This window comes from Oncorhynchus keta, unplaced genomic scaffold (genome assembly GCF_023373465.1).
Source record: "Oncorhynchus keta strain PuntledgeMale-10-30-2019 unplaced genomic scaffold, Oket_V2 Un_scaffold_8670_pilon_pilon, whole genome shotgun sequence".
Lineage (NCBI taxonomy): Eukaryota > Metazoa > Chordata > Actinopteri > Salmoniformes > Salmonidae > Oncorhynchus > Oncorhynchus keta.
The window spans coordinates 376,279-397,500 of NW_026291010.1; the positions used below are offsets into that span (position 1 = coordinate 376,279).

At 50.1% G+C, this 21,222-nt stretch overlaps 1 protein-coding gene across 1 annotated transcript in view; it reads right to left on the reverse strand.

The window, feature by feature from the left end:
- The window catches only part of zbtb47b (zinc finger and BTB domain containing 47b), a 111,437-nt gene that overhangs the window by 89,220 nt on the left and 995 nt on the right, over nt 1–21,222 (reverse strand).

Consider the following 21,222-nt stretch of genomic DNA (forward strand, 5'->3'; position numbering starts at 1 on the left):
CTAAATGAGTTAATCTCTATTCTGAAACAGCAATGTAAACTAAATGAGTTAATCTCTATTCTGAAACAGCAATGTAAACTAAATGAGTTAATCTCTATTCTGAAACAGCAATGTAAACTAAATGAGTTAATCTCTATTCTGAAACAGCAATGTAAACTAAATGAGTTAATCTCTATTCTGAAACAGCAATGTAAACTAAATGAGTTAATCTCTATTCTGAAACAGCAATGTAAACTAAATGAGTTAATCTCTATTCTGAAACAGCAATGTAAACTAAATGAGTTAATCTCTATTCTGAAACAGCAATGTAAACTAAATGAGTTAATCCCTATTCTGAAACAGCAATGTAAACTAAATGAGTTAATCTCTATTCTGAAACAGCAATGTAAACTAAATGAGTTAATCTCTATTCTGAAACAGCAATGTAAACTAAATGAGTTAATCTCTATTCTGAAACAGCAATGTAAACTAAATGAGTTAATCTCTATTCTGAAACAGCAATGTAAACTAAATGAGTTAATCTCTATTCTGAAACAGCAATGTAAACTAAATGAGTTAATCTCTATTCTGAAACAGCAATGTAAACTAAATGAGTTAATCTCTATTCTGAAACAGCAATGTAAACTAAATGAGTTAATCTCTATTCTGAAACAGCAATGTAAACTAAATGAGTTAATCTCTATTCTGAAACAGCAATGTAAACTAAATGAGTTAATCTCTATTCTGAAACAGCAATGTAAACTAAATGAGTTCATCTCTATTCTGAAACATGGACAAAGCCCTTACCCGTGGTATATTGGCCGTATATCACAAACCTCCGAGGTGCCTTATTGCTATTATAAACTGGTTACCAACATAATTAGAGCAGTGAAAATAACTGTTGTCATCCCGGTGGTATACTGATATACCATGGCTGTCAAACAACCAGCATTCAGGGCTCGAACCACCCAGTTTATAATCCCTATTCTAAAACAGCAATGTAACTAAACGAGTTAATCCCTCTTCTAAAATAGCAATGTAATTTGAGTAAATTATCTAGAGCACATCAGTGTTTACCAACAGATTAAAGAAACATTCTGTGTCACATCAGCAAGTTGAATGAACCCACTCCCCTCTATCTATCCCGATCCTCTAACCCTATATATCCACACCGCTTAGCAGTTTACCCTCTGCATGTAAAAAGAAAAGTGAAAAAACAAATCTAAACATCAGAACAGAGCTGTTTCCCCAACAGAACAGAGCAGACAGAACAGAGCTGTTTCTCCAACAGAACAGAGCAGGCAGAACAGAGCTGTTTCCCCAACAGAACAGAGCTGTTTCTCCAACAGAACAGAGCAGCCAGAACAGAGCTGTTTCCCCAACAGAACAGAGCTGTTTCTCCAACAGAACAGAGCAGCCAGAACAGAGCTGTTTCCCCAACAGAACAGAGCTGTTTCCCCAACAGAACAGAGCTGTTTCCCCAACAGAACAGAGCTGTTTCTCCAACAGAACAGAGCAGACAGAACAGAGCTGTTTCTCCAACAGAACAGAGCTGTTTCTCCAACAGAACAGAGCAGCCAGAACAGAGCTGTTTCCCCAACAGAACAGAGCTGTTTCCCCAACAGAACAGAGCTGTTTCTCCAACAGAACAGAGCAGCCAGAACAGAGCTGTTTCCCCAACAGAACAGAGCTGTTTCCCCAACAGAACAGAGCTGTTTCCCCAACAGAACAGAGCTGTTTCTCCAACAGAACAGAGCAGCCAGAACAGAGCTGTTTCCCCAACAGAACAGAGCTGTTTCTCCAACAGAACAGAGCAGCCAGAACAGAGCTGTTTCTCCAACAGAACAGAGCTGTTTCTCCAACAGAACAGAGCAGGCAGAACAGAACTGTTTCTCCAACAGAACAGAGCTGTTTCCCCAACAGAACAGAGCTGTTTCCCAACAGAACAGAGCTGTTTCCCCAACAGAACAGAGCAGGCAGAACAGAGCTGTTTCTCCAACAGAACAGAGCTGTTTCTCCAACAGAACAGAGCAGGCAGAACAGAGCTCTTTCCCCAACAGAACAGAGCTGTTTCCCCAACAGAACAGAGCCCAACAGAACAGAGCTGTTTCCCCCCAACAGAACAGAGCTGTTTCCCCAACAAAACAGAGCTGTTTCTCCAACAGAACAGAGCTGTTTCTCCAACAGAACAGAGCTGTTTCCCCCCAACAGAACAGAGCTGTTTCCCCAACAGAACAGAGCTGTTTCCCCAACAGAACATAGCTGTTTCCCCAACAGAACAGAGCTGTTTCCCAACAGAACAGAGCTGTTTCTCCAACAGAACAGAGCTGTTTCCCAACAGAACAGAGCAGGCAGAACAGAGCTGTTTCCCCAACAGAACAGAGCTGTTTCCCAACAGAACAGAGCTGTTTCTCCAACAGAACAGAGCTGTTTCCCAACAGAACAGAGCAGGCCGAACAGAGCTGTTTCAGAACCAACAGAACAGAGCTGTTTCCCAACAGAACAGAGCTGTTTCTCCAACAGAACAGAGCAGGCAGAACAGAGCTGTTTCCCAACAGAACAGAGCTGTTTCCCCAACAGAACAGAGCTGTTTCCCCAACAGAACAGAGCTGTTTCCCCAACAGAACAGAGCTGTTTCTCCAAAAGAACAGAGCAGGCAGAACAGAGCTGTTTCCCAACAGAACAGAGCTGTTTCCCCAACAGAACAGAGCTGTTTCCCAACAGAACAGAGCTGTTTCCCCAACAGAACAGAGCAGGCAGAACAGAGCTGTTTCCCCAACAGAACAGAGCTGTTTCTCCAACAGAACAGAGCTGTTTCCCCAACAGAACAGAGCTGTTTCTCAAACAGACCAGAGCTGTTTCTCCAACAGAACAGAGCTGTTTCCCAACAGAACAGAGCTGTTTCTCCAACAGAACAGAGAACAGGCCGAACAGAGCTGTTTCCCCAACAGAACAGAGCTGTTTCCCCAACAGAACAGAGCTGTTTCCCCAACAGAACAGAGCTGTTTCCCAACAGAACAGAGCTGTTTCCCCAACAGAACAGAGCTGTTTCCCCAACAGAACAGAGCTGTTTCTCAAACAGAACAGGGCTGTTTCCCCAACAGAACAGAGCTGTTTCTCCAACAGAACAGAGCTGTTTCTCCAACAGAACAGAGCTGTTTCCCCAACAGAACAGAGCTGTTTCCCCAACAGAACAGGGCTGTTTCCCAACAGAACAGAGCTGTTTCCCCAACAGAACAGAGCTGTTTCCCCAACAGAACAGAGCTGTTTCCCCAACAGAACAGAGCTGTTTCTCCAACAGAACAGAGCTGTTTCCCCAACAGAACAGACCAGGCAGAACAGAGCTTTTTCCCCAACAGAACATAACTGTTTCCCCAACAGAACAGACCAGGCAGAACAGAGCTTTTTCCCCAACAGAACATAACTGTTTCCCCAACAGAACAGAGCAGGCAGAACAGAACTGTTTCTCCAACAGAACAGAGCTGTTTCCCCAACAGAACAGAGCTGTTTCCCCAACAGAACAGAGCTGTTTCCCCAACAGAACAGAGCAGGCAGAACAGAGCTGTTTCTCCAACAGAACAGAGCTGTTTCTCCAACAGAACAGAGCAGGCAGAACAGAGCTCTTTCCCCAACAGAACAGAGCTGTTTCCCCAACAGAACAGAGCTGTTTCCCCAACAGAACAGAGCTGTTTCCCCAACAAAACAGAGCTGTTTCCCCAACAGAACAGAGCTGTTTCTCCAACAGAACAGAGCTGTTTCTCCAACAGAACAGAGCTGTTTCCCCAACAGAACAGACCAGGCAGAACAGAGCTTTTCCCCAACAGAACATAACTGTTTCCCCAACAGAACAGACCAGGCAGAACAGAGCTTTTTCCCCAACAGAACATAACTGTTTCCCCAACAGAACAGAGCAGGCAGAACAGAACTGTTTCTCCAACAGAACAGAGCTGTTTCCCCAACAGAACAGAGCTGTTTCCCCAACAGAACAGAGCTGTTTCCCCAACAGAACAGAGCAGGCAGAACAGAGCTGTTTCTCCAACAGAACAGAGCTGTTTCTCCAACAGAACAGAGCAGGCAGAACAGAGCTCTTTCCCCAACAGAACAGAGCTGTTTCCCCAACAGAACAGAGCTGTTTCCCCAACAGAACAGAGCTGTTTCCCCAACAAAACAGAGCTGTTTCCCCAACAGAACAGAGCTGTTTCTCCAACAGAACAGAGCTGTTTCTCCAACAGAACAGAGCTGTTTCCCCAACAGAACAGAGCTGTTTCCCCAACAGAACAGAGCTGTTTCCCCAACAGAACAGAGCTGTTTCTCCAACAGAACAGAGCTGTTTCCCAACAGAACAGAGCAGGCAGAACAGAGCTGTTTCCCCAACAGAACAGAGCTGTTTCCCCAACAGAACAGAGCTGTTTCTCCAACAGAACAGAGCAGGCAGAACAGAGCTGTTTCCCCAACAGAACAGAGCTGTTTCCCCAACAGAACAGAGCTGTTTCCCCAACAGAACAGAGCTGTTTCCCCAACAGAACAGAGCTGTTTCCCAACAGAACAGAGCTGTTTCTCCAAAAGAACAGAGCAGGCAGAACAGAGCTGTTTCCCCAACAGAACAGAGCTGTTTCCCCAACAGAACAGAGCTGTTTCCCCAACAGAACAGAGCAGGCAGAATAGAGCTGTTTCCCCAACAGAACAGAGCTGTTTCTCCAACAGAACAGAGCTGTTTCCCCAACAGAACAGAGCTGTTTCTCAAACAGACCAGAGCTGTTTCTCCAACAGAACAGAGCTGTTTCCCCAACAGAACAGAGCTGTTTCTCCAACAGAACAGAGCAGGCCGAACAGAGCTGTTTCCCCAACAGAACAGAGCTGTTTCCCCAACAGAACAGAGCTGTTTCCCCAACAGAACAGAGCTGTTTCCCCAACAGAACAGAGCTGATTCCCCAACAGAACAGAGCTGTTTCTCAAACAGAACAGGGCTGTTTCCCCAACAGAACAGAGCTGTTTCTCCAACAGAACAGAGCTGTTTCTCCAACAGAACAGAGCTGTTTCCCCAACAGAACAGAGCTGTTTCCCCAACAGAACAGGGCTGTTTCCCCAACAGAACAGAGCTGTTTCCCCAACAGAACAGAGCTGTTTCCCCAACAGAACAGAGCTGTTTCCCCAACAGAACAGAGCTGTTTCTCCAACAGAACAGAGCTGTTTCCCCAACAGAACAGACCAGGCAGAATAGAGCTTTTTCCCCAACAGAACATAACTGTTTCCCCAACAGAACAGACCAGGCAGAACAGAGCTTTTTCCCCAACAGAACATAACTGTTTCCCCAACAGAACAGAGCAGGCAGAACAGAACTGTTTCTCCAACAGAACAGAGCTGTTTCCCAACAGAACAGAGCTGTTTCCCAACAGAACAGAGCTGTTTCCCCAACAGAACAGAGCAGGCAGAACAGAGCTGTTTCTCCAACAGAACAGAGCTGTTTCTCCAACAGAACAGAGCAGGCAGAACAGAGCTCTTTCCCCAACAGAACAGAGCTGTTTCCCCAACAGAACAGAGCTGTTTCCCCAACAGAACAGAGCTGTTTCCCCAACAAAACAGAGCTGTTCCCCAACAGAACAGAGCTGTTTCTCCAACAGAACAGAGCTGTTTCTCCAACAGAACAGAGCTGTTTCCCCAACAGAACAGAGCTGTTTCCCCAACAGAACAGAGCTGTTTCCCCAACAGAACAGAACAGAACAGAACAGAGCAGAACAGAGCTGTTTCCCAACAGAACAGAGCTGTTTCCCCAACAGAACAGAGCTGTTTCTCCAACAGAACAGAGCTGTTTCCCCAACAGAACAGAGCAGGCCGAACAGAGCTGTTTCCCCAACAGAACAGAGCTGTTTCCCCAACAGAACAGAGCTGTTTCTCCAACAGAACAGAGCTGTTTCTCCAACAGAACAGAGCTGTTTCCCAACAGAACAGAGCTGTTTCCCAACAGAACAGAGCTGTTTCCCCAACAGAACAGAGCTGTTTCCCAACAGAACAGAGCAGGCAGAACAGAGCTGTTTCCCCAACAGAACAGAGCTGTTTCCCCAACAGAACAGAGCTGTTTCTCCAACAGAACAGAGCTGTTTCCCCAACAGAACAGAGCAGGCCGAACAGAGCTGTTTCCCCAACAGAACAGAGCTGTTTCCCCAACAGAACAGAGCTGTTTCTCCAACAGAACAGAGCAGGCAGAACAGAGCTGTTTCCCCAACAGAACAGAGCTGTTTCCCCAACAGAACAGAGCTGTTTCCCCAACAGAACAGAGCTGTTTCCCCAACAAAACAGAGCTGTTTCTCCAACAGAACAGAGCTGTTTCTCCAACAGAACAGAGCTGTTTCCCCAACAGAACAGAGCTGTTTCCCCAACAGAACAGAGCTGTTTCCCCAACAGAACATAGCTGTTTCCCCAACAGAACAGAGCTGTTTCCCCAACAGAACAGAGCTGTTTCTCCAACAGAACAGAGCTGTTTCCTCAACAGAACAGAGCAGGCAGAACAGAGCTGTTTCCCCAACAGAACAGAGCTGTTTCCCCAACAGAACAGAGCTGTTTCTCCAACAGAACAGAGCTGTTTCCCCAACAGAACAGAGCAGGCCGAACAGAGCTGTTTCCCCAACAGAACAGAGCTGTTTCCCCAACAGAACAGAGCTGTTTCTCCAACAGAACAGAGCAGGCAGAACAGAGCTGTTTCCCCAACAGAACAGAGCTGTTTCCCCAACAGAACAGAGCTGTTTCCCCAACAGAACAGAGCTGTTTCCCCAACAGAACAGAGCTGTTTCTCCAAAAGAACAGAGCAGGCAGAACAGAGCTGTTTCCCCAACAGAACAGAGCTGTTTCCCCAACAGAACAGAGCTGTTTCCCCAACAGAACAGAGCTGTTTCCCCAACAGAACAGAGCAGGCAGAACAGAGCTGTTTCCCCAACAGAACAGAGCTGTTTCTCCAACAGAACAGAGCTGTTTCCCCAACAGAACAGAGCTGTTTCTCAAACAGACCAGAGCTGTTTCTCCAACAGAACAGAGCTGTTTCCCCAACAGAACAGAGCTGTTTCTCCAACAGAACAGAGCAGGCCGAACAGAGCTGTTTCCCCAACAGAACAGAGCTGTTTCCCCAACAGAACAGAGCTGTTTCCCCAACAGAACAGAGCTGTTTCCCCAACAGAACAGAGCTGTTTCCCCAACAGAACAGAGCTGATTCCCCAACAGAACAGAGCTGTTTCTCAAACAGAACAGGGCTGTTTCCCCAACAGAACAGAGCTGTTTCTCCAACAGAACAGAGCTGTTTCTCCAACAGAACAGAGCTGTTTCCCCAACAGAACAGAGCTGTTTCCCCAACAGAACAGGGCTGTTTCCCCAACAGAACAGAGCTGTTTCCCCAACAGAACAGAGCTGTTTCCCCAACAGAACAGAGCTGTTTCCCCAACAGAACAGAGCTGTTTCTCCAACAGAACAGAGCTGTTTCCCCAACAGAACAGACCAGGCAGAACAGAGCTTTTTCCCCAACAGAACATAACTGTTTCCCCAACAGAACAGACCAGGCAGAACAGAGCTTTTCCCCAACAGAACATAACTGTTTCCCCAACAGAACAGAGCACAGAACAGAACTGTTTCTCCAACAGAACAGAGCTGTTTCCCCAACAGAACAGAGCTGTTTCCCCAACAGAACAGAGCTGTTTCCCCAACAGAACAGAGCAGGCAGAACAGAGCTGTTTCTCCAACAGAACAGAGCTGTTTCTCCAACAGAACAGAGCAGGCAGAACAGAGCTCTTTCCCCAACAGAACAGAGCTGTTTCCCCAACAGAACAGAGCTGTTTCCCCAACAGAACAGAGCTGTTTCCCCAACAGAACAGAGCTGTTTCCCCAACAGAACAGAGCTGTTTCCCCAACAGAACAGAGCTGTTTCTCCAACAGAACAGAGCTGTTTCTCCAACAGAACAGAGCTGTTTCCCCAACAGAACAGACCAGGCAGAACAGAGCTTTTTCCCCAACAGAACATAACTGTTTCCCCAACAGAACAGACCAGGCAGAACAGAGCTTTTTCCCCAACAGAACAGAGCTGTTTCCCCAACAGAACAGAGCAGGCAGAACAGAACTGTTTCTCCAACAGAACAGAGCTGTTTCCCCAACAGAACAGAGCTGTTTCCCCAACAGAACAGAGCTGTTTCCCCAACAGAACAGAGCAGGCAGAACAGAGCTGTTTCTCCAACAGAACAGAGCTGTTTCTCCAACAGAACAGAGCAGGCAGAACAGAGCTCTTTCCCCAACAGAACAGAGCTGTTTCCCCAACAGAACAGAGCTGTTTCCCAACAGAACAGAGCTGTTTCCCCAACAAAACAGAGCTGTTTCCCCAACAGAACAGAGCTGTTTCTCCAACAGAACAGAGCTGTTTCTCCAACAGAACAGAGCTGTTTCCCCAACAGAACAGAGCTGTTTCCCCAACAGAACAGAGCTGTTTCCCCAACAGAACAGAGCTGTTTCTCCAACAGAACAGAGCTGTTTCCCCAACAGAACAGAGCAGGCCGAACAGAGCTGTTTCCCCAACAGAACAGAGCTGTTTCCCCAACAGAACAGAGCTGTTTCTCCAACAGAACAGAGCAGGCAGAACAGAGCTGTTTCCCCAACAGAACAGAGCTGTTTCCCCAACAGAACAGAGCTGTTTCCCCAACAGAACAGAGCTGTTTCCCCAACAGAACAGAGCAGGTTTCCCCAACAGAACAGAGCTGTTTCTCCAACAGAACAGAGCTGTTTCCCCAACAGAACAGAGCTGTTTCTCAAACAGACCAGAGCTGTTTCTCCAACAGAACAGAGCTGTTTCCCCAACAGAACAGAGCTGTTTCTCCAACAGAACAGAGCAGGCCGAACAGAGCTGTTTCCCCAACAGAACAGAGCTGTTTCCCCAACAGAACAGAGCTGTTTCCCCAACAGAACAGAGCTGTTTCCCCAACAGAACAGAGCTGTTTCCCCAACAGAACAGAGCTGTTTCTCAAACAGAACAGGGCTGTTTCCCCAACAGAACAGAGCTGTTTCTCCAACAGAACAGAGCTGTTTCTCCAACAGAACAGAGCTGTTTCCCCAACAGAACAGAGCTGTTTCCCCAACAGAACAGAGCTGTTTCCCCAACAGAACAGAGCTGTTTCCCCAACAGAACAGAGCTGTTTCCCCAACAGAACAGAGCTGTTTCCCCAACAGAACAGAGCTGTTTCTCCAACAGAACAGAGCTGTTTCCCCAACAGAACAGACCAGGCAGAATAGAGCTTTTTCCCCAACAGAACATAACTGTTTCCCCAACAGAACAGACCAGGCAGAACAGAGCTTTTCCCCAACAGAACATAACTGTTTCCCCAACAGAACAGAGCAGGCAGAACAGAACTGTTTCTCCAACAGAACAGAGCTGTTTCCCCAACAGAACAGAGCTGTTTCCCCAACAGAACAGAGCTGTTTCCCCAACAGAACAGAGCAGGCAGAACAGAGCTGTTTCTCCAACAGAACAGAGCTGTTTCTCCAACAGAACAGAGCAGGCAGAACAGAGCTCTTTCCCCAACAGAACAGAGCTGTTTCCCCAACAGAACAGAGCTGTTTCCCCAACAAAACAGAGCTGTTTCCCCAACAGAACAGAGCTGTTTCTCCAACAGAACAGAGCTGTTTCTCCAACAGAACAGAGCTGTTTCCCCAACAGAACAGAGCTGTTTCCCCAACAGAACAGAGCTGTTTCCCCAACAGAACAGAGCTGTTTCCCAACAGAACAGAGCAGGCAGAACAGAGCTGTTTCCCCAACAGAACAGAGCTGTTTCCCCAACAGAACGGAGCTGTTTCTCCAACAGAACAGAGCTGTTTCCCCAACAGAACAGAGCAGGCCGAACAGAGCTGTTTCCCCAACAGAACAGAGCTGTTTCCCCAACAGAACAGAGCTGTTTCTCCAACAGAACAGAGCAGGCAGAACAGAGCTGTTTCCCCAACAGAACAGAGCTGTTTCCCCAACAGAACAGAGCTGTTTCCCCAACAGAACAGAGCTGTTTCCCCAACAGAACAGAGCTGTTTCTCCAAAAGAACAGAGCAGGCAGAACAGAGCTGTTTCCCCAACAGAACAGAGCTGTTTCCCCAACAGAACAGAGCTGTTTCCCCAACAGAACAGAGCTGTTTCCCCAACAGAACAGAGCAGGCAGAACAGAGCTGTTTCCCCAACAGAACAGAGCTGTTTCTCCAACAGAACAGAGCTGTTTCCCAACAGAACAGAGCTGTTTCTCAACAGACAGAGCTGTTTCTCCAACAGAACAGAGCTGTTTCCCCAACAGAACAGAGCTGTTTCTCCAACAGAACAGAGCAGGCCGAACAGAGCTGTTTCCCCAACAGAACAGAGCTGTTTCCCCAACAGAACAGAGCTGTTTCCCCAACAGAACAGAGCTGTTTCCCCAACAGAACAGAGCTGTTTCCCCAACAGAACAGAGCAGGCAGAACAGAGCTGTTTCCCCAACAGAACAGAGCTGTTTCTCCAACAGAACAGAGCTGTTTCCCCAACAGAACAGAGCAGGCAGAACAGAGCTGTTTCCCCAACAGAACAGAGCTGTTTCCCCAACAGAACAGAGCTGTTTCTCCAACAGAACAGAGCTGTTTCCCCAACAGAACAGAGCAGGCAGAACAGAGCTGTTTCCCCAACAGAACAGAGCTGTTTCCCCAACAGAACAGAGCTGTTTCCCCAACAGAACAGAGCTGTTTCCCCAACAGAACAGAGCTGTTTCCCCAACAGAACAGAGCAGGCAGAACAGAGCTGTTTCCCCAACAGAACAGAGCTGTTTCTCCAACAGAACAGAGCTGTTTCCCCAACAGAACAGAGCTGTTTCCCCAACAGAACAGAGCAGGCAGAACAGAGCTGTTTCCCCAACAGAACAGGGCTGTTTCCCCAACAGAACAGAGCTGTTTCCCCAACAGAACAGAGCTGTTTCCCCAACAGAACAGAGCTGTTTCCCCAACAGAACAGAGCTGTTTCTCCAACAGAACAGAGCAGGCAGAACAGAGCTGTTTGACCAACAGAACAGAGCTGTTTCCCCAACAGAACAGAGCTGTTTCCCCAACAGAACAGAGCTGTTTCCCCAAACAGAACAGAGCTGTTTCCCCAACAGAACAGAGCTGTTTCTCCAACAGAACAGAGCTGTTTCCCCAACAGAACAGAGCTGTTTCTCCAACAGAACAGAGCTGTTTCTCCAACAGAACAGAGCTGTTTGACCAACAATAACAGAGCCGTTTGACCAACAGAACAGAGCCGTTTGACCAACAGAACAGAGCAGGCAGACCAGAGCTGTTTCTCCAACAGAACAGAGCAGGCCGAACAGAGCTGTTTCCCCAACAGAACAGAGCTGTTTCTCCAACAGAACAGAGCTGTTTCTCCAACAGAACAGAGCAGGCAGAACAGAGCTGTTTCCCCAACAGAACAGAGCTGTTTCCCCAACAGAACAGAGCTGTTTCCCCAACAGAACAAAGCTGTTTCCCCAACAGAACAGAGCAGGCAGAACAGAGCTGTTTCCCCAACAGAACAGAGCTGTTTCTCCAACAGAACAGAGCTGTTTCCCCAACAGAACAGAGCAGGCAGAACAGAGCTGTTTCCCCAACAGAACAGAGCTGTTTCCCCAACAGAACAGAGCTGTTTCTCCAACAGAACAGAGCTGTTTCCCCAACAGAACAGAGCAGGCTGAACAGAGCTGTTTCCCCAACAGAACAGAGCTGTTTCCCCAACAGAACAGAGCTGTTTCCCCAACAGAACAGAGCTGTTTCCCCAACAGAACAGAGCAGGCAGAACAGAGCTGTTTCCCCAACAGAACAGAGCTGTTTCTCCAACAGAACAGAGCTGTTTCCCCAACAGAACAGAGCTGTTTCCCCAACAGAACAGAGCAGGCAGAACAGAGCTGTTTCCCAACAGAACAGGGCTGTTTCCCAACAGAACAGAGCTGTTCCCCAACAGAACAGAGCCCAACAGAACAGAGCTGTTTCCCCAACAGAACAGAGCTGTTTCCCCAACAGAACAGAGCTGTTTCCCCAACAGAACAGAGCTGTTTCTCCAACAGAACAGAGCTGTTTCCCCAACAGAACAGAGCTGTTTCTCCAACAGAACAGAGCAGGCAGAACAGAGCTGTTTGACCAACAGAACAGAGCTGTTTCCCCAACAGAACAGAGCTGTTTCCCCAACAGAACAGAGCTGTTCCCCAAACAGAACAGAGCTGTTTCCCCAACAGAACAGAGCTGTTTCTCCAACAGAACAGAGCTGTTTCCCCAACAGAACAGAGCTGTTTCTCCAACAGAACAGAGCTGTTTCTCCAACAGAACAGAGCTGTTTGACCAACAATAACAGAGCCGTTTGACCAACAGAACAGAGCCGTTTGACCAACAGAACAGAGCAGGCAGAACAGAGCTGTTTCCCCAACAGAACAGAGCTGTTTCCCCAACAGAACAGAGCTGTTTCCCAAACAGAACAGAGCTGTTTCTCCAACAGAACAGAGCTGATTCCCCAACAGAACAGCAGGCAGAACAGAGCTGTTTCCCCAACAGAACAGAGCTGGTTCCCAACAAAACAGAGCTGTTTCTCCAACAGAACAGAGCTGTTTGACCAACAGAACAGAGCTGTTTCCCCAACAGAACAGAGCTGTTTCTCCAACAGAACAGAGCTGTTTGACCAACAGAACAGAGCAGGCAGAACAGAGCTGTTTCTCCAACAGAACAGAGCTGTTTGACCAACAGAACAGAGCAGGCAGAACAGAGCTGTTTCTCCAACAGAACAGAGCTGTTTCTCCAACAGAACAGAGCTGTTTGACCAACAGAACAGAGCTGTTTCCCCAACAGAACAGAGCTGTTTCTCCAACAGAACAGAGCTGTTTGACCAACAGAACAGAGCAGGCAGAACAGAGCTGTTTCTCCAACAGAACAGAGCTGTTTCTCCAACAGAACAGAGCTGTTTGACCAACAGAACAGAGCTGTTTCCCCAACAGAACAAAGCTGTTTCCCCAACAGAACAGAGCTGTTTCCAACAGAACAGAGCTGTTTCCCCAACAGAACAGAGCTGTTTCCCCAACAGAACAGAGCTGTTTCTCCAACAGAACAGAGCTGTTTCCCCAACAGAACAGAGCTGTTTCCCCAACAGAACAGAGCTGTTTCTCCAACAGAACAGAACTGTTTCCCCAACAGAACAGAGCTGTTTCCTCAACAGAACAGAGCTGTTTCCCCAACAGAACAGAGCAGGCAGAACAGAGCTGTTTCCCCAACAGAACAGAGCTGTTTCCCCAACAGAACAGAGCTGTTTCCCCAACAGAACAGGACCAGGCTAACAGCACCAGGCTAATGGCAAACAATACCAGGGAGGGCAGGTTAACACAGTGCTAGGACCAGGCTAACAGCACCAGGCTAATGGCTAACGATACCAGGGAGAGGAGGCTAACACAGTGCTAGGACCAGGCTAACAGCACCAGGCTAATGGCTAACGATACCAGGGAGAGGAGGCTATCACAGAGCTAGGACCAGGCTAACAGCACCAGGCTAATGGCTAACGATACCAGGGAGAGGAGGCTATCACAGTGCTAGGACCAGGCTAACAGCACCAGGCTAATGGCTAACGATACCAGGGAGAGGAGGCAGAACAGAGCTAGGACCAGGCTAACAGCACCAGGCTAATGGCTAACGATACCAGGGAGAGGAGGCTATCACAGTGCTAGGACCAGGCTAACAGCACCAGGCTAATGGCTAACGATACCAGGGAGGGCAGGTTAACACAGTGCTAGGACCAGGCTAACAGCACCAGGCTAATGGCTAACGATACCAGGGAGAGGAGGCTATCACAGTGCTAGGACCAGGCTAACAGCACCAGGCTAATGGCTAACGATACCAGGGAGAGGAGGCTAACACAGTGCTAGGACCAGGCTAACAGCACCATGCTAATGGCTAACGATACCAGGGAGAGGAGGCTATCACAGTGCTAGGACCAGGCTAACAGCACCAGGCGAATATTTATGTATTTGTTTTATTTCACCTTTATTTAACCAGGTAGGCAAGTTGAGAACAAGTTCTCATTTACAATTGCGAGCTGGCCAAGATAAAACAAAGCAGTTCAACACATACAACAACACAGAGTTACACATGGAGTAAAACAAACATACAGTCAATAATACAATAGAAACAAGACTATATACGATGTAAGCAAATGAGGTGAGTTAAGGGAGGTAAAGGCAAAAAAGGCCATGGTGGCAAAGTAAATACAATATAGCAGTTGGTGCTTAAAGCTAGTGAGGGAGATAAGTGTGTCCAGTTTCAGAGATTTTTGTAGTTCGTTCCAGTCATTGGCAGCAGAGAACTGGAAGGAGAGGCGGCCAAAGAAAGAATTGGTTTTGGGGGTGACCAGAGAGATATACCTGCTGGAGCGCGCGCTATAGGTGGGAGATGCTATGGTGACCAGCGAGCTGAGATAAGGGGGGACTTTACCTAGCAGGGTCTTGTAGATGACATGGAGCCAGTGGGTTTGACGACGAGTATGAAGCGAGGGCCAGCCAACGAGAGCGTACAGGTCGCAATGGTGGGTAGTATATGGGGCTTTGGTGACAAAACGGATTGCACTGTGATAGACTGCATCCAATTTGTTTGCAGCATGAGTGAAGGATGCTTTGTTGCGAAATAGGAAGCCAATTTTAGATTTAACTTTGGATTGGAGATGTTTGATGTTGGTCTGGAAGGAGAGTTTACAGTCTAACCAGACACCTAGGTATTTGTAGTTGTCCACGTATTCTAAGTCAGAGCCGTCCAGAGTAGTGATGTTGGACAGGCGGGCAGGTGCAGGCAGCGACCGGGTGAAGAGCATGCATTTAGTTTTACTTGTATTTAAGAGCAATTGGAGGCCACGGAAGGAGAGTTGTATGGCATTGAAGCTTGCCTGGAGGGTTGTTAACACAGTGTCCAAAGAAGGGCCAGAAGTATACAGAATGGTGTCGTCTGCGTAGAGGTGGATCAGAGACTCACCGGCAGCAAGAGCGACATCATTGATGTATACAGAGAAGAGAGTCGGTCCAAGAATTGAACCCTGTGGCACCCCCATAGAGACTGCCAGAGGTCCGGACAGCAGACCCTCCGATTTGACACACTGAACTCTATCAGAGAAGTAGTTGGTGCACCAGGCGAGGCAGTCATTTGAGAAACCAAGGCTGTCGAGTCTGCCGATGAGGATGTGGTGATTTACAGAGTCGAAAGCCTTGGCCAGATCAATGAATACGGCTGCACAGTATTGTTTCTTATCGATGGCGGTTAAGATATCGTTTAGGACCTTGAGCGTGGCTGAGGTGCACCCATGACCAGCTCTGAAACCAGATTGCATAGCAGAGAAGGTATGGTGAGATTCGAAATGGTCGGTAATCTGTTTGTTGACTTGGCTTTCGAGGATCTTAGAAAGGCAGGGTAGGATAGATATAGGTCTGTAGCAGTTTGGGTCCAGAGTTTTCTCCCCTTTGAAGCGGGGGATGACCGCGGCAGCTTTCCAATCTTTGGGAATCTCAGACGACACGAAAGAGAGGTTGAACAGGCTAGTAATAGGGGTGGCAACAATTTCGGCAGATAATTTTAGAAAGAAGGGGTCCAGATTGTCTAGCCCGGCTGATTTGTAGGGGTCCAGATTTTGCAGCTTTTTCATTACATCAGCTGACTGGATTTGGGAGAAGGAGAAATTGGGAAGGCTTGGGCGAGTTGCTGTGGGGGGTGCAGTGCTGTTGACCGGGGTAGGAATAGCCAGGTGGAAAGCATGGCCAGCCGTAGAAAAATGCTTATTGAAATTCTCAATTATAGTGGATTTATCAGCTAATGGCTAACGATACCAGGGAGGGCAGGTTAACACAGTGCTAGGACCAGGCTTACAGTACCAGGACAGGCTAATGGCACCAGGAAGAGCAGGTTAACACAGTGCTAGGACCAGGCTAACAGAACAAGGACAGGCTAATGGCACCAGGAAGAGCAGGTTAACACAGTGCTAGGACCAGGCTTACAGCACCAGGACAGGCTAATGGCACCAGGGAAGACAGGTTAACACAGTGCTAGGATCAGGCTAACAGAACAAGGACAGGCTAATGGCACCAGGCTAACAGAACAAGGACAGGCTAATGGCACCAGGGAGGACAGGTTAACACAGTGCTAGGACCAGGTTAACAGCACCAGGACAGGCTAATGGCACCAGGAAAGACAGGTTAACACAGTGCTAGGACCAGGCTAATGGCTAGCAGCACCAGGACAGGCTAATGGCACCAGGAAGGGCAGGCTAACATGGTGCTAGGACCAGGCTAACAGCACCAGAGAGGGCAATAGTACAGTTTGTCCATTTTGAGACGCTGTAGCCAGTATATACTTCCTCAAAATACTCTAAACTAAGCTAATCTAAGCTCAAGAAACCTGTCATATATTTTGGACTTTTTGTAGAGATCTTAGTCGCGCAATTTTATGTCTAACTAAGACGTTTAGTGCAGTATTTCTCAATGAATACATTTTTATGAAAGCGAGTCGTCTACCATTGATTGACAAAGACTTTATTGAAGAATCCCTTCTGTTGAACAATCACTGACAAAGGGGTATAGACCGGCTTGCCTCAAGAAAAAAAATGTGTGCTCAAACCAGAAAAATTACCGACTTCCAGAGCGAACAAATACGCACCAGGGAGGGAGGGCTAACGGCACCAGGGAGGGAGGGGCTAACGGCATCAAGGAGGGAGGGCTAACGGCACCAGGGAGGGAGGGGCTAACGGCATCAAGGAGGGAGGGTTAACGGCACCAGGGAGGGAGGGGCTAACGGCACCAGGGAGGGAGGGGCTAACGGCACCAGGGAGGGAGGGCTAATGGCACCAAGGAGGGAGGGCTAACGGCACCAGGGAGGGAGGGGCTAACGGCACCAGGGAGGGAGGGGCTAACGGCACCAGGGAGGGAAGGGCTAACGGCATCAAGGAGGGGGGCTAACGGCACCAAGAAGGGAGGGCTAACGGCACCAGGAAGGGAGGGGCTAACGGCACCAGGAAGGGAGGGGCTAACGGCATCAAGGAGGGAGGGCTAACGGCACCAGGAAGGGAGGGGCTAACGGCACCAAGGAGGGAGGGCTAACGGCACCAGGAAGGGAGGGGCTAACGGCATCAAGGAGGGAGGGCTAACGGCACCAGGAAGGGAGGGGCTAACGGCACCAGGAAGGGAGGGGCTAACGGCACCAGGGAGGGAGCGCTAACGGCACCAAAGAGGGAGGGCTAACGGCACCAAGGAGGGAGGGCTAACGGCACCAGGGAGGGAGGGCTAACGGCACCAAGGAGGGAGGGGCTAACGGCACCAGGGAGGGAGGGAGGGCTAACGGCACCAAGGAGGGAGGGGCTAACGGCACCAAGGAGGCAGGGGCTAACGGCACCAAGGAGGGAGGGCTAACGGCACCAAGGAGGGAGGGCTAACGGCACCAAGGAGGGAGGGCTAACGGCACCAAGGAGGGAAGGCTACCGGCACCAAGGAGGGAAGGCTAACGGCACCAAGGAGGGAAGGCTAACGGCACCAAGGAGGGAGGGCTAACGGCACCAAGGAGGGAAGGCTAACGGCACCAAGGAGGGAGGGCTAACGGCATCAAGGAGGGAGGGGCTAACGGCACCAGGGAGGGAGGGTTAACGGCACCAAGGAGGGAGCGCTAACGGCACCAAGGAGGGAGCGCTAACGGCACCAAGGAGGGAGCGCTAACGGCACCAAGGAGGCAGGGGCTAACGGCACCAGGGAGGGAGGGCTAACGGCACCAAGGAGGGAGGGCTAACGGCACCAGGGAGGGAGGGCTAACGGCACCAAGGAGGGAGGGGCTAACGGCACCAGGGAGGGAGGGAGGGCTAACGGCACCAAGGAGGGAGGGTTAACGGCACCAAGGAGGGAGGGCTAACGGCACCAGGGAGGGAGGGCTAACGGCACCAAGGAGGGAGGGCTAACGGCACCAGGGAGGGAGGGCTAACGGCACCAAGGAGGGAGGGGCTAACGGCACCAGGGAGGGAGGGAGGGCTAACGGCACCAAGGAGGGAGGGGCTAACGGCACCAAGGAGGCAGGGGCTAACGGCACCAAGGAGGGAGGGCTAACGGCACCAAGGAGGGAGGGCTAACGGCACCAAGGAGGGAGGGCTAACGGCACCAAGGAGGGAAGGCTAACGGCACCAAGGAGGGAAGGCTAACGGCACCAAGGAGGGAAGGCTAACGGCACCAAGGAGGGAAGGCTAACGGCACCAAGGAGGGAGGGCTAACGGCACCAAGGAGGGAAGGCTAACGGCACCAAGGAGGGAAGGCTAACGGCACCAAGGAGGCAGGGGCTAACGGCATCAAGGAGGGAGGGCAACGGCACCAAGGAGGGAAGGCTAACGGCACCAAGGAGGGAGGGCTAACGGCACCAAGGAGGGAAGGCTAACGGCACCAAAGAGGGAAGGCTAACGGCACCAAGGAGGGAGGGCAACGGCACCAAGGAGGGAAGGCTAACGGCACCAAGGAGGGAGGGCTAACGGCATCAAGGAGGGAGGGCTAACGGCATCAAGGAGGGAGGGGCTAATGGCACCAAGGAGGGAGGGCTAACGGCATCAAGGAGGGAGGGCTAACGGCACCAGGGAGGGAGGGCTAACGGCACCAAGGAGGGAGGGCTAACGGCACCAAGGAGGGAGGGGCTAACGGCATCAAGGAGGGAGGGGCTAATGGCACCAAGGAGGGAGGGCTAACGGCATCAAGGAGGGAGGGCTCACGGCACCAGGGAGGGAGGGGCTAACGGCACCAAGGAGGGAGGGCTAAACGGCATCAAGGAGGGAGGGCTAACGGCACTAGGGAGGGAGGGGCTAACGGCATCAAGGAGGGAGGGCTAACGGCACCAGGGAGGGAGGGAGGGCTAACGGCACCAAGGAGGGAGGGGCTCACGGCACCAAGGAGGGAGGGCTAACGGCACCAAGGAGGGAGGGCTAACGGCACCAAGGAGAGAGGGGCTAACGTCACCAGGGAGGGAGGGCTAACGGCACCAAGGAGGGAGGGAGGGCTAACGGCACCAAGGAGGGAGGGCTAACGGCACCAAGGAGGGAGGGCTAACGGCACCAAGGAGGGAGGGGCTAACGGCACCAAGGAGGGAGGGCTAACGGCACCAAGGAGGGAGGGCTAACGGCACCAAGGAGGGAGGGCTAACGGCACCAAGGGGAGGGCTAACGGCACCAAGGAGGCAGGGGCTAACGGCACCAAGGAGGCAGGGGCTAACGGCACCAAGGAGGGAGGGGCTAACAGCACCAAGGAGGGAGGGCTAACGGCACCAAGGAGGGAGGGCTAACAGCACCAAGGAGGGAGGGCTAACAGCACCAAGGAGGGAGGGAGGGCTAACGGCACCAAGGAGGGAGGGAGGGCTAACGGCACCAAGGAGGGAGGGCTAACGGCACCAAGGAGGGAGGGCTAACGGCACCAAGGAGGGAGGGGCTAACGGCACCAAGGAGGGAGGGCTAACAGCACCAAGGAGGGAGGGCTAACGGCACCAGGGAGGGAGGGCTAACGGCACCAAGGAGGGAGGGGCTAACGTCACCAAGGAGGGAGGGCTAACGGCACCAAGGAGGGAGGGCTAACGGCATCAAGGAGGACGGGCTAACGGCACCAAGGAGGGAGGGGCTAACGGCACCAAGGAGGGAGGGGCTAACGGCACCAAGGAGGGAGGGCTAACGGCACCAAGGAGGGAAGGCTAACGGCACCAAGGAGGGAGGGCTAATGGCACCAAGGAGGGAGGGCTAACGGCACCAAGGAGGGAGGGCTAACGGCACCAAGGAGGCAGAGCTAACGGCACCAAGGAGGGAGGGCTAACGGCACCAAGGAGGCAGAGCTAACGGCACCAAGGAGGGCAGGCTAACGGCACCAGGAAGGGAGCGCGGGCAGGCTAACCCCGTTGACCTGACCCAGATATTATCCAGCAGAGCCTCCCTCTACATCCAGATGTGATGCACCATGGGATTACTAACTCCACTGCTGTCTCCCTCCACCTCTCTACACACAAAGCCACATGCTGCTCTAATGAGGCATCCCAACATGACCCCGCAGTCCATCTACCCTGGTCTGTCTGCACGAGCACAGCTCTCTCTATCTCTGTGTTAATCTCTCTTTCTCTCTCCCAGTTTCTCGCTCTCCCTGCCTCTTTCCCTCTCTCTCCCCCCTTTCCCCCCTCGCCTCCCCCCTCTCTCCCTGCCTCTCTTTCCTCTCTCTCCCCCCTTTCCCCCCCTCGCCTCCCCCCTCTCTCCCTGCCTCTCTTCTCTTTCCCCCTCTCTCTCCCCCTTTCCCCCTTTCGCCTCCCCCTCTCTCCCTGCCCTCTCCCCCCCTCTTCCTCTCTCTCTCCCTTTCCCCCCCCTTTCTCCCCCCCCTCGCCTCCCCCCTCTCTCCCTGCCTCTCCATCTCTCCCTCTGTTATCGCATTCTCTCAGGGTCTTCAGCTGAAATCAAGTGTAATAAAAGCAACATCTTATGTGACTTATGGTTTGACTATTTCAATTAGGTGAATTACTATGTTATTATTATTATTATTATTATAATTATTATTGTTATTATTATTATGGCACATACCTATCTCCCTAGGACATTGCAGTCATGAACAACTGTAAATTAGAATATAGTCATTTAAAACTTCAATGATAACCAACTTTAGCATACTACTCCAACATATAAAATACTGCAAAACAACTGTAAGAAATATTGACTATATGATCTCAGAAAGGAAAGGATTTCAGGGCCTGGCAGAATCCAACTGGTGCTCACAGTCTTGCGTTAGAATTAGGAAAGGATTTCAGGGCCTGGCAGAATCCAACTGGTGCTCACAGTCTTGCGTTAGAATTAGGAAAGGATTTCAGGGCCTGGCAGAATCCAACTGGTGCTCACAGTCTTGCGTTAGAATTAGACTTTCATCCATGTTTTGCAAACATTACATTTTCGAAGTTGTTGCTAACATCATATTTTGAATTGTTTAACGTTAAATTATTAAATCTGAATGTTTAAACGTTAGGGTTAAGTACTGCATTAATATCGAAATTTAAAGGTTAGGCATTAGCTCCGAATGGTTAAGGTTAAATTATTAAATCTGAATGTTTAAACGTTAGGGTTAAGTACTGCATTAATATCGAAATGTAAAGGTTAGGAATTAGCTCCAAATGGTCACGGTAGGGGTTAAGATTTGGGATAGGTTTAAAACAAAACTCCCATAAACAACTTTTTTATCATCTGCAATCCCAAACCAC